Source organism: Engystomops pustulosus, chromosome 8 (assembly GCF_040894005.1).
Source record: "Engystomops pustulosus chromosome 8, aEngPut4.maternal, whole genome shotgun sequence".
In the NCBI taxonomy this organism is placed as follows: domain Eukaryota; kingdom Metazoa; phylum Chordata; class Amphibia; order Anura; family Leptodactylidae; genus Engystomops; species Engystomops pustulosus.
In genome coordinates this window covers 97,747,240-97,762,090 of record NC_092418.1, presented here as the reverse complement: position 1 = coordinate 97,762,090, position 14,851 = coordinate 97,747,240, and the positions used below count along the sequence as shown (strand labels likewise).

The 14,851-nt window shown below is 41.6% G+C and overlaps 1 protein-coding gene across 2 annotated transcripts in view; it reads right to left on the bottom strand.

Annotated features, from left to right (window-relative positions):
- Nucleotides 1-14,851, bottom strand: part of ITGB6 (integrin subunit beta 6) — a 117,299-nt gene extending 102,448 nt beyond the window's left edge. Inside the window, exons 1-3 of one of the 2 annotated variants that reach the window (XM_072121906.1) lie at nucleotides 14,836-14,851; nucleotides 12,330-12,511; nucleotides 10,675-10,791 (exon numbers count right to left, since the gene is read on the bottom strand). The gene's annotated coding sequence lies outside the window, so the exon portion shown is untranslated. The remainder of the gene's footprint in view (nucleotides 1-10,674; nucleotides 10,792-12,329; nucleotides 12,512-14,835) is intronic. The other variant, XM_072121907.1, reaches the window with a different exon arrangement.

The following is a 14,851-nucleotide window of genomic DNA, read 5'->3' as shown; positions in this document are numbered from 1 at the left end:
CAGCCCTGACCTCTGTGCCTGGAGCAGCCAAGTGATTTTGTTAGTGGTGAGTTAGTGAACACCTGTATAGTTAGCACCCTGACGGGTAGGATTTTGTTTGTTTAATGCCTGAATGTAAAGGCTGTTTTATTTTGCTGCTACAATAAACGCAGGCGAGACCTGTTTTGGACTGTACTTTGGTGTCACTGTCTTGAACTGCATCACAGCACCCCGCTACCACGGTCTCTACTGGGCCAAATCTCCCACAATATATATATATATATATATATATATATATATATATATATATATATATATATATATACATATACATTATCTATCTAGATATAAACATCTATCTATCTATCTATCTATCTATCATCTATTTGCTTTCTTCCTCATATTGTTTAGTATATCTACTTTTTTCTTATTCATTGCATATCATCCAAATGGATGTAAGTCTACTTGGAATAGACCTGGCATGTTGGTACCAGGAGGAATCAGCGCCATTTGGCCCAGTATAATCCAATGTGATGACGTATTCTGTGGGATTTTCCATAAATAAGCAGTAAGTGCCTCTTAGAGGAATACAATGACAGCCATACGTGTGTGTGACACATGGATGTGTCAGACCTGAATGAAACACTCGCTGCCAAATATAATCCAGAAAATACCTGGCAGGGAAAGTGAAAATGTTTTCAAGGATTAATCTTTGTGTTCCAGGAGAAGTTTTCTCAAAAGCACCTGACCACATCAAATATTAATCTGTGGGGCTGCAAACTTTCCCACATGAGTGAGGATGAGTCAGTGAATGGAGCAGCGCATGGGTCCGGGGAGACTCCTGCCATCACCCCGACACGCTCCAAGATAATGAGGCCCAGACCACGAGAAACATAAACTCCCATGACTGAAGTCTTACTACTGAAAGATTATATCATTCATTAAGGAGAACTTGTGTATCATGTTCAAGAGTAGAAGGGTTATAAAAAGGTCTTATCCCGGAATAAACACTTATCTACTTGTATGGGATCATTGTCTGAATTAGGGGTGTCCCACCATTCCGAACAAGACACCCTATCTATAAAATGAATACAGGAACTGATTTGTTGTGATTGATCAAACCCCAAATGCTTAGATTGCACATAGTGACCTATCTGCAGGCAGCATGTTATAGAGCAGGAGGAGCAAAGGAGATTTTGTATAGTGTCCTATCTCTGAGTAGTATGATATAGAGCTGAGCAGACTGTACATAGTGTCCTATCTGCAGGCAGCATGTTATAGAGTAGGAGGAGCTGGGCAGATTGTACATAGCTTCCTATCTGCAGGCAGCATGTTATAAAGTAGGGGGAGCTGAGCAGATTGTACATAGTGTCCTATCTGCAGGCAGCATGTTATAGAGCAGGAGGAGCTGAGCAGATTGTACATAGTGTCCTATCTGCAGGCAGCATGTTATAGAGCAGGAGGAGATGAGCAGATTGTACATAGTGTCCTATCTGCAGGCAGCATGTTATAGAGCAGGAGGAGCTGAGCAGATTGTACATAGTGTCCTATCTGCAGGCAGCATGTTATAGAGCAGGAGGAGATGAGCAGATTGTACATAGTGTCCTATCTGCAGGCAGCATGTTATAGAGCAGGAGGAGCTGAGCAGATTGTACATAGTGTCCTATCTGCAGGCAGCATGTTATAGAGCAGGAGGAGATGAGCAGATTGTACATAGTGTCCTATCTGCAGGCAGCATGTTATAGAGCAGGAGGAGCTGAGCATATTGTACATAGTGTCCTATCTGCAGGCAGCATGTTATAGAGCAGGAGGAGATGAGCAGATTGTACATAGTGTCCTATCTGCAGGCAGCATGTTAAAGAGCAGGAGGAGATGAGCAGATTATACATAGTGTCCTATCTGCAGACAGCATGTTATAGAGCAGGAGGAGCTGAGCAGATTGTACATAGTGTCCTATCTGCAGGCAGCATGTTATAGAGCAGGAGGAGATGAGCAGATTGTACATAGTGTCCTATCTGCAGGCAGCATGTTATAGAGCAGGAGGAGCAAAGGAGATTTTGTATAGTGTCCTATCTCTGAGTAGTATGTTATAGAGCTGAGCAGACTGTACATAGTGTCCTATCTGCAGGCAGCATGTTATAGAGCAGGAGGAGCTGAGCAGATTGTACATAGTGTCCTATCTGCAGGCAGCATGTTATAGAGTAGGAGGAGCTGAGCTGATTGTACATACTGTCCTATCTGCAGACAGCACGTTATAAAGTAGGGGGAGCTGAGCTGATTGTACATACTGTCCTATCTGCAGACAGCATGTTATAGAGCAGGAGGAGCCGAGCAGATTGTACATGGTGTCCTATCTGCAGGCAGCATGTTATAGAGCAGGAGGGGCTAAGCAGATTGTACATAGTGTCCTATCTGCAGGCAGCATGTTATAGAGCAGGAGGAGCTAAGCAGATTGTACATAGTGTCCTATCTGCAGGCAGCATGTTATAGAGCAGGAGGAGATGGTACATATTTTCAGACATTACAGCAGGTCAATAAAATCCTGATTTAAATTTCCCCCAATTATATAATTTACCATTTTGAGGGGAGTAGCAGCAGCAATAATGAAACGAGAGAGTAATAAATGTAAATTTTTTAATTGTATTTACTCTTCTTCCCATGGATATATCCCATGGCCTCTGTGTAAATATTAATGTAGCTGTCAGGTTAAGGACACTGCAGATTTTATGTTTTGCGGTTTGAGATAGAAAAGTGAGTGGAGGAGTAGGAGTTACCATGAGTCAACAAGAAGAAAGCGGAACATGGGATGACTGGGTAGACACGGCTTCTCCTGAGCTCATGGGAAGAGGGGGCACTCACTAAAACCACTTGTTTTTGATGAGTAACTGAACACCTGTTGTGGCTGCAGAGGTGATGAGAGAAGGACCCATTATGCACCCACTGGCGCAGATTTCCATCAGTCCCGACATGCTCCATAGACTCCTCCATTATAAGAACCTTTTTTGAAGTTATAGCCAAAAGCCTAAATCCCTCAGATACATGGAAGAAATGGAAAAACATTCTCATTATAGATGAGAATCTATATGTCGATTCGTAGATTCCGTACTAAACCGGCGATTTTTTGGGGCGACCGAATGGAATCCGCGTAATTTCTGATTTTCAGGGGAGAGGCAAAAGCAAAAAAGAAATCAAAATGTAATAAATGTCAATTTTAACCCCTAAGCTCCCTGATATTATGGTATTATGGCCCCTTTGTAAATATCAATGTAGCTGTCAAGCACAGTGCGGAATTGATGTTTATGCAAGAATAAGTGAAGTCTACAAATCTGTTAAAATTTTGGTTTCCGTTATTATCGTTTTAGTTGGAATTGAAAATTGACAAAATGTACAAAAGAGGAGCTTTCTGTAAAAACCTGTGTTTGAGATGACTAGAGGGGGTTAAATATCAATTTCCAGGTCAATTAAAAGCAATGTCGGTTCAGACAGACCAAATAGGTTAGGACCCGAATAAAATGTGGCGACATATCAGTGCATGTATCTTGAATGATTTGCTCATCTCACTTACAATTATTTATCAGAAATAACTAAACTAATTATTATCTAATTATAGACACAAACAGTATGATTAAACCAATAATACACACAAAATTGTAATGTTCATGTTATGTATGTTGAGTAATGCCAAAAAGTAAATTTAAAGGACATCCACCACCAGGATGAAGGAATGTAAACAAAGTACACCGACATACTTGTGTGTGCCCCCTCTGGCAGGATCCAATCTTCTTTTAGATTCTTACGCATTTGTTTAAAAAAAAAGGCTTTACAATTATGCAAATGAGCCCGAGGGGCTTGGGGCTCCATAGGTGTTAATGGAGCCTGGAGCCCCTGAGGCTCATTTGCATAATTTTTAAAGCCTTTTTTTCTTAAAAACAACGGTATAGGAAGCTTAAAGAAGAGCAGATCATGCCAGAGGGGGCACACATCAGTATATCAGTGTACTTGGTTGACAATTTTCATCCTGGTGGTAGATGTCCATCTTCCATCATGATCAGAGAAACTTACTCTAGATCCAGTAATCTTCTTATATTTGCTATCTATGGCCTCTTTCCTTCTAAAATGAACTTTTATGATTATGCTAATTAACCAGAAGGGCTCTGGGGGGAGTTATTACAGCTTCACAGACTGTTACACTGTGTGAGATTACAGCATGCACAATTAGGAGGGAAGTGCTGAGGGGAGGTGGAGACAGTGTAACAACCTCTGAAGCTACAGCATGGAGGGACTCTGGTAATGCCCCTCCATTAGCATACTTTTAAAAGTTGATTTTAGAAGGGAGGAAGACATGGATAACACATATGAGAATATTATCATAGTCACAGTGCCTTGGGTCTATGAGTAAGTGTCCCTAATTTATCATGTTTGATTTTTTCTGGTAGATTTTCTATATATCAATGTGTCAAAGACTTCTCCAAGATCTAACAGGTAAAGGATATTTTAATGAAGGTAATAATGTCGGCACATAAATCTTGGTTACTGACAAATCTGTTCTTCTCAAGCAAAACCAGTAAGAGAGTCTGGAGCTTTTCAGAAGATCCCAAGGACATGTCATGAAACTGGGATAAAAGGATAAAAAAGCATCGCTAAAGACCTTGTGTACACCAACCCATGGTTATACAATGTGCCTACAAATGAAGCAAATTCAGGACTGTGACTCTTCTCAGGTGTGGTCACCCTAAAGATCACAACAACAAGCCTTAAGCCCCTTCCACACTGGCGTTTTTCACGCGCGAGTTCTGCGCGTGCATTTGACGCGCAGAACTTGCATTGCACTCTGTCCCATGGTATTCAATGGGTCTTTCTTCATTAGCGTTGGTTTTAACGCGCGTGCTTGCGTTCGTTTTCACGCGCGTCAAAATCGCAGCATGCTCTATTTTTGCGTGTCACGCGCGTTTTTCACGCCCCATTCAAGTCTATGGAGACGCATCAAGAACGCATTGCACTCGCAATCATTGCAAGTGCAATGCGAGTGCAATGCGTTTTAAACGTAAGGGTTGCTAGGTGACCAGAATAACATTATTTTCCCTGCTCGCGATCGAGCATTTAATTAAAAAAACACAATGAAGAACAGTGAAGAATAGAATAAAAACAGTGAACACAGTGAACACAGTGAACACAGGATCATTTAAGAGAAAAACACAGTGCAGAACACAGTGCAGAATAGATTACAGATGTTCGGCACATCTGCTTACTTGTCGGGAGATGCGCACGGAACGGTGCGAACAAAATAGCATGTGAAGAACAATATATATGTGTGAAGAACACATTGCAGATGTATTTAAACATCTGCAATGTGTTCTTCACACACATATATATTGTTCTTCACATGCTATTTTGTTCGCGCCGTTACGCGCGTATCTCCCGACAAGTAAGCAGATGTGCCGAACATCTGTAATCTATTCTGCACTGTGTTCTGCACTGTGTTTTTCTCTTAAATGATCCTGTGGTCACTGTGTTCACTGTGTTCAATGTTTTTATTCTATTCTTCACTGTTCTTCACATCTGCTAAATTGTCGGGAGATAATATACGCGCGGAACAGTGAAGAATAGATCGCAGATGTTTGCAAATTATCAGAAGACATTATTTTTCAATTAAATAACACATTTTAATCCCAAACCATGGTCCCTTTGAAAAATGCTCGAGTCTCCCATTGAATCGCGCGTGAAAAATGCGCCGAAAACGCAAAAAAACGCTAACAACACGCGCGTGAAAAAAGCAAAAACACTAATTACTCCAAGGAAAAATGGAACAAAAACGCAGCCAAAAACGTCAGTTTTTCACGCATTGCACCCTGACGTGAAACGCAACGCTAGTGTGGAAGAGGCCTTAAAGTGATGAAAGAAAACGCGATGGTAACAGCAAAAGACCTTTTCATGACAAACTACAACATCTTATGTCCATGTGTGGAGGAAGGAGAACATTGCATGAACTCAGGATGAGGAAATTCTTTATGAATCAACAAGACAATAAGCCAATGCACGCAAGGAAACCAACCATAAATGAAATCGATACATGTGATGGAATGGCCATGTCAGAGTAGTAGCCTAAATTTTGGGCTGTTCATGTAGCCTGTCTGTCTCATTTTTGTTCTCCAACCAATTTTTGTTCTCACCAAGTTCCCACCAATTTTGTTTTATGACCCTGTACCATAACTAATCAAAATTAGTTTTGTGTCAGGTGGCATCATATTCGATCCTGAACATCAGAGTAGCTGTATGGAAAAACACTGTAAAATCTGGGGCCATATAGATACCCCTATACTACCCATCTACCACATATGAGCGGATCACATGCAGGTATAAGCATTTTAGAAAAGGATGAAGTGCTAAACCAGCTCCAACTATGTGTCCCAAAAGTCAGACTCCAGCAGTTACGATAAAATAGTGAAATGCCATCACCTAAAATGATCCTACGATGGAAGGTCAACAAGTACACAGCGAGGAAATTGTGCCGACACTGAACAATACATCATGGGTCATCCAGTGTATTGTGCACTCAGGTGCTTACACCAGTTTTACTATTAATGCTACGTCCACTCTGACCTGTAGTAACTGGGAGAACTAGCAGCAATTGCTTCGCTCACCTAAAAAAAAAAACCATCTAGAGATCCCGTGGTACATTGACAGTATCAATCTCATGGCAGGTGGTGACAACATTGGGGCTCATTTACTAAGGGTCCGAACGCCACACTTTCGTCGGGTTTCCCGCATATTTCCGTTTTGCGGCTTTCATGCGACAGAAATCGGGGGCGTGACCGTTGGACAACCCGACGGATTCGGAAAAACTGCAGAATTTAAAAAGCGATTTGTGTCGTAAGATCAGCACTTACATGCACCGAGGAGAAGAAGGTGAACTCCGGCGGACCTCGGCGCAGCAGCGACACCTGCTGGATATCGGACGCGTTACCTTAGTGAATCCCGGCAGACCCGAATTCTCGTCGGACAACGCGCCGCGGGATCGCGATTGGACTGGGCAAGTAAATGTGCCCCATTGTCTTCTACAATGAGTCAACATAAGTCATTACTCATCATCCACAGAGCCACTTACAATCCATCACTTTCTCCGTTCTCCTGTCTTGTTTTGTATTTTCATAGTCTCCTTCACCCTGTTTCATTCTCTCCCTCCTCTGGTAAGTAGTTTAATCTAGTAGCAGTGGTGGAACAAGAGAATAGAGTTTGGGGCCACCAAGAGACATAAGCAAACAAGGTACTTGCTGGGTGATGGGTTTATTTCAATGTCAGCACCAAAACTAAATTCTCTCCATTTCAGTTATTAGGACATGTTACAGGCGGTCCCCTACTTAAGGACACCTGACTTACAGACGACTCTGAGTTAAAGACGGACCCCTCTGAGACCTCTGGTGAAGTCTCTGGATGCTATTTCTATAGTCCCAGACTGCAATAATCAGCTGTAAGGTGTCTGTAATGAAGTTTTATTGATAATCCTTGGTCCAATTACAGCAAAAAATTTAGAAACTCCAATTGTCACTGGGGCAATTTTTTTTGTGTGGAACCACAATTCTAAAATACACAGTTTCGACTTACATACAAATTCAACTTAAGAACAAACCTATGGAACCTATCTTGTATTTATACCCGGGGACTGCCGGTACTGGGAAGTACGTGGAACCCTTTGGGAGGACTTTCTATTCAGAAACCATATTAGAAAGCCCTCTGATTTTTAGGGATATTTTTGATGGGCGGATGGGTTTAAAAGGTGGGATTTATTTTAAAATGTGGTGTTGGTCCTAATCACATTCAATTCTGATATATTTTCTACTTCGGGTAGCTTCTACACAAGTTGAGGGTTCCTTCTTAGTGTTGGTGACCTGATGAAGGGGCCGGCTGGTTGTGTTCTTCATCTAAGCCTATCCCTTTCTGTGTCTCTGTATTAGCTATGATGGAGAAGGGAGCTTAGTTGAGCAAGATACACCATCCTAAATTATCAAATTACCAATAAGAGGAGGCGGTGGATACTCTTTGCCTAGTTCGAAACATGGTAGCAAGTGCACAAGTCTCCAAGGGAGAACATGGTTGGACTGGCCCATCAGAGAACCAGAGGATCAGGTGGGCTCAGGCTTATATGCAATAATGGACCCCAGAGATCCAACAGAAAGCAACCCAATTAAGAGGTTACTAGGTTCTTTTTATAGGAAGTAATGAATAACTTTATTTGTTGTGCCCAAGCAACTCAAGTCCGATACTGGTGAAGGGGAATAAACCACCGCTAGACATTTTTGAGATAAAAGGAGCCTTGTTTCAGCTGACTTCCACCATCTGAGGAGAACTGAACGACCTCCATACACAAACCCAAGTCCAAGCTAAGGTTTTGACTTAAAGAGAACCTGTGACCAGGTTTTACCCAAATAAAATACCAGCCCCTTCAGGTACGGTAGTTTCGGTAATGGTCATGGTACTGTAATGTCTCTTCTAGAATTTCCTCTTTCATGTAAAATCTCCCCTGTTTACCTATAAAAAAAAATCACCCCCAAAGTCAAGGAAAAAATTACTCTTCTTACCCTAGGGCAGCACGGTGGCTGAGTGAGTAGCACTTCTGCCTTGCAGCACTGGAGTCCTGGGTTCGAATCCCACCCAGGTCAACATCTGCAAAGAGTTTGTATGTTCTCTCCATGTTTGCGTGGGTTTCCTCCGGGTCCTCTGGTTTCCTCCCACACTCCAAAACATACTGTTAGGTTGTTTAGATTGTGAGCCCCCTGTGGACAGGGACCAATTTGACATGCTTGTGCAGCGCTGCGTAATCTGTGTGTGCTATATAAATAAAGAATTATTATTGCATTCATGTGAGATGAGTCAAGTTTAGTGATCACAGAGGTAGTGTTACTTCTTAGTCCCTTATCTTTGGTTCTTTCGTACCTCTTGTGTTCTATAGTAACTAAAAACATGCTGTATCACATTAAAGATATGAATCTAATCTTACAGATCACACCAGGCTTTGTGAGCTACCTAACTGGATGCAGCTAAAGACATAGTTGGAAATGCAAGTACCAGATAAAGATCCAGTTCTGCCTTTTTTAACTGTCTGTTTGTTTAATTCTGTAGCTAACAGAACCACAAACCTGAGAACCATGTGAGCTAAAAGATGAGACTCTTATCTTTAATATGACACCATCAGCATGCTTCTGGGTGCTATAGAGCAGAAGATAGGGGCATCTAAAAATAACCCTTTCCCTGCAACCACTAAACTTGACTCATCTCATTTATGGGGTAAAAAGAGTCATATTTGCCTGAATTTGGGAGAGATTTACTGTAGGTAAATTTGTGAGATTTCACATAAAAGAAGAAATTTTAGAAAGGACATTTCATCCTCTACCTGAGCAGACTAGTAATTTAGTGGGATAAAAGCTGGCGTTCTCTTTAAGGTTATATGTAGAGGGGTGTGAGGGGGGGAGGCCAGATATGGAGTAATCACTACAGCAAACGGTTGCTGTTTTCATCATATGCCGGCATTCGTAGTCTTAGGTTTGAGACATTTCGATACTATCGGGGCCATTTATCGTATGTCCCCCTTCTCTGAGCTCTTTTGTGAGTCTATTTTTTGCACATAATTTTTCTTTGTCAAATAAAGTTTTATTGTGCCTTATTAGAAGCAAATTTTTAAATATTTTTTTGGCACAAATCATACTATTGCCTTTCCTAAGCATGGTCTGGACTGGCGTGTTATTGCACAATTATCTGTGCCTGCAAAGGCGCAAATCAATGTTAAATAGGGCGCAAACATCTGGGATCAGGTGCACAAAAAATTGCGCAAATACCCCAATGTACTCAAAAAGTCACTAAAAGGGCATCAGACTAAGATAAATGACCCCCTATATATAGTATATAATATATACATATATACTATATGCTATAGACATTTTTCATGCATTAAAAGTGAAACATAGACTCATTTTTACTCTGGCATTAATCCTTACACTCTGTTCGACTTACGTTTACAGTCTTGTAAGGGTTAATATTGTCATCCCAACCCTGTGCCTACATGGAGGATTACATAAAGGGATGACACTCCTACATCTAGTCACACCCATAGTAACTAGGAAAGCACAGTCACAACCCTCCTACTTAAATTGCAACGGGAGAAGAAGTCAGACAGAAAATAACTATAATAGTACAGTAAAAAAATGATTCTGTATGAATTCATATATTAAAAAAGAAATAGAAAAAGTAAAAAATGGAAAAGTTACATAGTTCATATGGTTGAAAAAAGACCCATGTCCATCAAGTTCAACCAAAGAAGGATTGGAGTTATAAAATAATAATATTTACATTCATCATTAAAAAAAAATACAAATAATATTGTATTTTGGTACCAACACCAAAACAAATAATAATAATGTAACATTTATATAAAATAGAAAAAAAACAAGATTTCTGAAAATATTAGTATAAAAAAAATTCTACAAATATCAAATAATAAAAATAATAGCAATAATAAAATATTATTCTCATCATATATCAAATAATAATAAAAATAATAATATTAATTAAAAAAATTATTATTATTAACATCATATAACAAATGTATAAATCTGCTAAAAAAAATGTATCTGCCAAAATCCTATCCAGATGGTATCAATGATGCAGCGTCAGCAATATTAAAAACGGAGTGATCCACCTTACCTTCAAGTTGTCGGATATCAGAAAAGAGGCAGATTTTTCGGAGTCTCCATCCTGAGCTTTTCCTTGGCGTAATCTCTTATCCAACCTTGATGCAAACAGATTAATCGCGCTCAGCTACTAAGAGTTGAGATAAAACCAGATTAATTTTAATTCACTTCTGAGCGATTTGGTGATAAAACACATCATTTACAAGCCTGCGGGGATCAAGTACAAGTGAATCAGTAAATGCATGCTCAGTACCAGGCCAAGTGCACTGTTAAAATTAGACTAGAGTAGAAACCACCGACTGACAAATGGCAAAGTTATGTCAACCTAGTGAACTAGACTCCTCCCGTGAGCCCCCTTATCTCCCTCCCCCAGGGTCAGACAGGAGAAGATCTGGAAATGTAAGACCAGGAACATGGAGAAAGCTTATTTATAACATAGATTATGAGAGCTAATTTAATTTCTGGTCCCCATATATTTAGCCATCAGTGGGGGGCCAAACACCCAAACCCCACATTGATCAGTTATATCTGCTACTCAGTTGCCTTTGCTATTCAATGAATGGGACTTCTGCTTCTGGCAGCATCAACTGTATGGGATCCGGTGCCCCAATGGGGATGGAATAACTCTTCATGTGGGGTCCAAGTATCAGACCACTAACAATCAGTATGAAAAAGACATGGGAGACTCTCACTGTCAATCACTGTGTGTGGGAGAAGTAATCAGGACTCTCACTGTCAATCACTGTGTGTGGGAGGAGTAATCAGGACTCTCACTGTCAATCACTGTGTGTGGGAGAAGTAATCAGGGCTCTCGTTGTCAATCACTGTGTGTGGGAGAAGTAATCAGGACTCTCACTGTCAATCACTGTGTGTGGGCGGGGTAATCAGGATTCTCCCTGTCAATCACTGTGTGTGGGTAGAGTAATCAGGACTCTCCCTATCAATCACTGTGTGTGGGAGAAGTAATCAGGACTCTCACTGTCAATCACTGTGTGTGGGCGGGGTAATCAGGATTCTCCCTGTCAATCACTGTGTGTGGGGGGGGTAATCAGGACTCTCACTGTCAATCACTGTGTGTGGGCGGGGTAATCAGGACTCACAATGTCAATCACTGTGTGTGGGTGGAGTAATCAGGACTCTCACTGTCAATCACTGTGTGTGGGCAGAGTAATCAGGACTCACTGTCAATCACTGTGTGTGGGAGGGGTAATCAGGACTCTCACTTTCAATCAATGTATGTGGGCGGGGTAATCAGGACTCTCACTGTCAATCAATGTATGTGGGCGGGGTAATCAGGACTCTCACTGTCAATCAATGTATGTGGGCTGGGTAATGACTCTCCCTGTCAATCACTGTGTGTGGGTGGAGTAATCAGGACTCTCCCTGTCAATCACTGTGTGTGGGTGGAGTAATCAGGACTCTCCCTGTCAATCACTGTGTGTGGGAGGAGTAATCAGGACTCTCACTTTCAATCACTGTGTGAGCAGGGTAATTACAATGCATTTTACATGGAAAACTTTCTCCAAACCATTTCAACCCATATATCACAGAACTCAGCTTCTCACACACAATCACATCCTGCTCTCCATCAGGGCGGCAGAAATAACTAGACAGGTTTCTTTTGCAGTAGCCCCTTCACCTGAGAATATCATTCTTCTCCATACAAACCTTTAAGTCCACCTGTCTGCTACAAGAGGCGCATTCCTAACCGCTGCTTATCGGGCTGGAGATGAAGCAATCCGCGGGTCCTGCTTCCTCCTGGTGTGATGTAAGAGCTCTGCTCTCTGCTCACAATCAATCACACGTCTTCACTTCTATTCTTTTCTCCTTGATGTTTCACTGAAAAATTGCTGCAGAGAGCATTTTCAAAAACAAGATTTATATGTGCGCTCGTACTAACCAAGGGTAACCTTTTACAGAACACAGAGAGACCCCCCCCCCCCCCCCCAGGGAAAATAAATTGTTACCACCCCATTGGCTAGTATGAAATATGTCAAATATATTATATTGCTGTGGCCATAGGGGGCTTTAAAGGGGGTTGGCCACTTTACCTCATGTATTTAGTGATGTGTATGTTAGTAAGGGGGCAGGATATTAGGTCATTTAACTATATATATATATATATATATATATATATATATATATATATATATATATATATATATATATATATGTGTGTTAAAAGTTCTGCTCCGCTTTCTTGATATGTAAAGTGAAGCCTCTTGTCTTTTACCTCATCAGTCGGACATTCCTGTCCAAAAAATGGCCGAACATGGAGGGTCATGTGATTTATAACTGTCCATGAGTAATCACCCTGCCAGGACCTTTGGATAGGATTCATGAATTTAAGGTCCTGGCAGGGGGAATACTCACGGGCCATTGGACAGTCACATCTATTCAACATGTATGGGAGTAAATAACCCATAACATCTTGTATTCTGCTGGACCTTTGGGGTTGTTCCTTTTGGGACCTACCTGAAGACACTCGATTCCCATAATATATCAGTCTAGAAGCTAATGAAATTCCAGTGACTGAGCGATTGTGTGATGACACATGCTGTGAGGTAATATGTATTTATCAGGTGTACCTGTTGGTTCAGGGAAATCCCCGTGACTTCCTCCTCGGATGTAAAATCTCCAATGAGCCGACTCACATAATGGGATTTGCATTAGTTTAGAGAGGAACACACAAGATCTTTATTATTTGTTGCCAGATAGGAACACACATTAATCTCAGTAAAATCCAGAAATTGTGAGGTAAAATTCACTGGAAATCACCAGTTCCTTTATCTCCCGTACTGCAGGTTACATCACAAGTTCTAGACAGGTGGTCATTGTCCATGAATGTATAAATCCATATAAGAACTTGCGTTAGGTGGGGTCTGGAGGTAGGTACTATTATAACTGTAGTCATAGGACTGATGCTCTAGACAAGAAAGATGCCCACATCAGGGGGGAACAGAGAAGATACAATAGATGCTTTCTGCAGTAGTGGATGAAAATAAAGGCGGTTTCGGCAGTAGCCCGGGGGCCAAAAGCTTCAAGGGGGCCCATGGCCACCCAATCCACCAGGAAATGTTATACTCAGAAGGGCCTTCACCCATGAAATTCTCTCTTCCTGCTCTCAATCCACATGCACACAATGGCCCACATTTCTCAAAAACTGTGAAAACAGTGCAGAGGGCACCAGATTCAGGAATTGTGTCACCCACTGCACTGCTCTAAGAAAGTGCACCAACTTTTTTTGTGCACCTTTAACTTAGAGGAGCAGATTTATCTTAGTCTGATTTTGGTTGTATTTCAGTGACTTTTTGAGCGCATTGGGCTATTTGCTCAATTTTTTCGCCAGAGTTTGCCTTGTAGCAGTGATTCTGGTTTGGGCCTAGTTTGTCTTTGTATTTCACCCCCGCCCCTCTACATAGGAAGTAATGGCGCACGGCGCCGTATTACTGTAAAAGATAGGACATGTCCTATCTTTTTCCGGGTACGGAGCGGTACGGTGCCGCAGGTTAATAGCGTAAAGTAGCAACCTTGCATTTTACAGTTTTCTCCACACAAAGTGCCTAAAGTACTTTCAGTCAATGTATGTCTTCTCGAGTGCCACCTACATGTGCCTCCCAGTGCTGGTGAGGTGCCATACAACTTTCTGTAACTCTTAGGTCTTATATATTGGGGCAGATTTACTTACACGGTCCAGTCGCGATCCAATGGAGAGTTCTCCGACGCTGATTCGGGTTCTGCCTAGATTCACTAAGGTCGTGCGTCCGATGAAGTCCGCCAGAATTCACCTCCTCCGTCCCAGTGTATGTGAGTGCTATTTTTGCGGCAAAATTTATTTTTTAAATTCTGCGGCTTTTCTGAATCTGTCGGGTTTTCCGACGGCCACGCCCCCCGATTTCTGTCGTGTGAAAGCCGGCGATGATGCGCCACAATCCGATCGCGTGCGCCAAAATCCCTGGGCAATTCGGAACAAATTGGAAACATTTGGGAAACCCGGGAGAAAAACGTGATTCCGTCCCTTAGTAAATGTGCTGCATTGTCTCATCAACACATCTGCCTCCAACGACTTGGATTTAGTGTCCCCTCAACCAGCAGAACAGGATCAGGTCACTATAACCATTGAACACCAGACGCTCAGCTGATGCTAAATTGACATAATACGCCTCATAGGTACCCGCTTATTGTTTTTG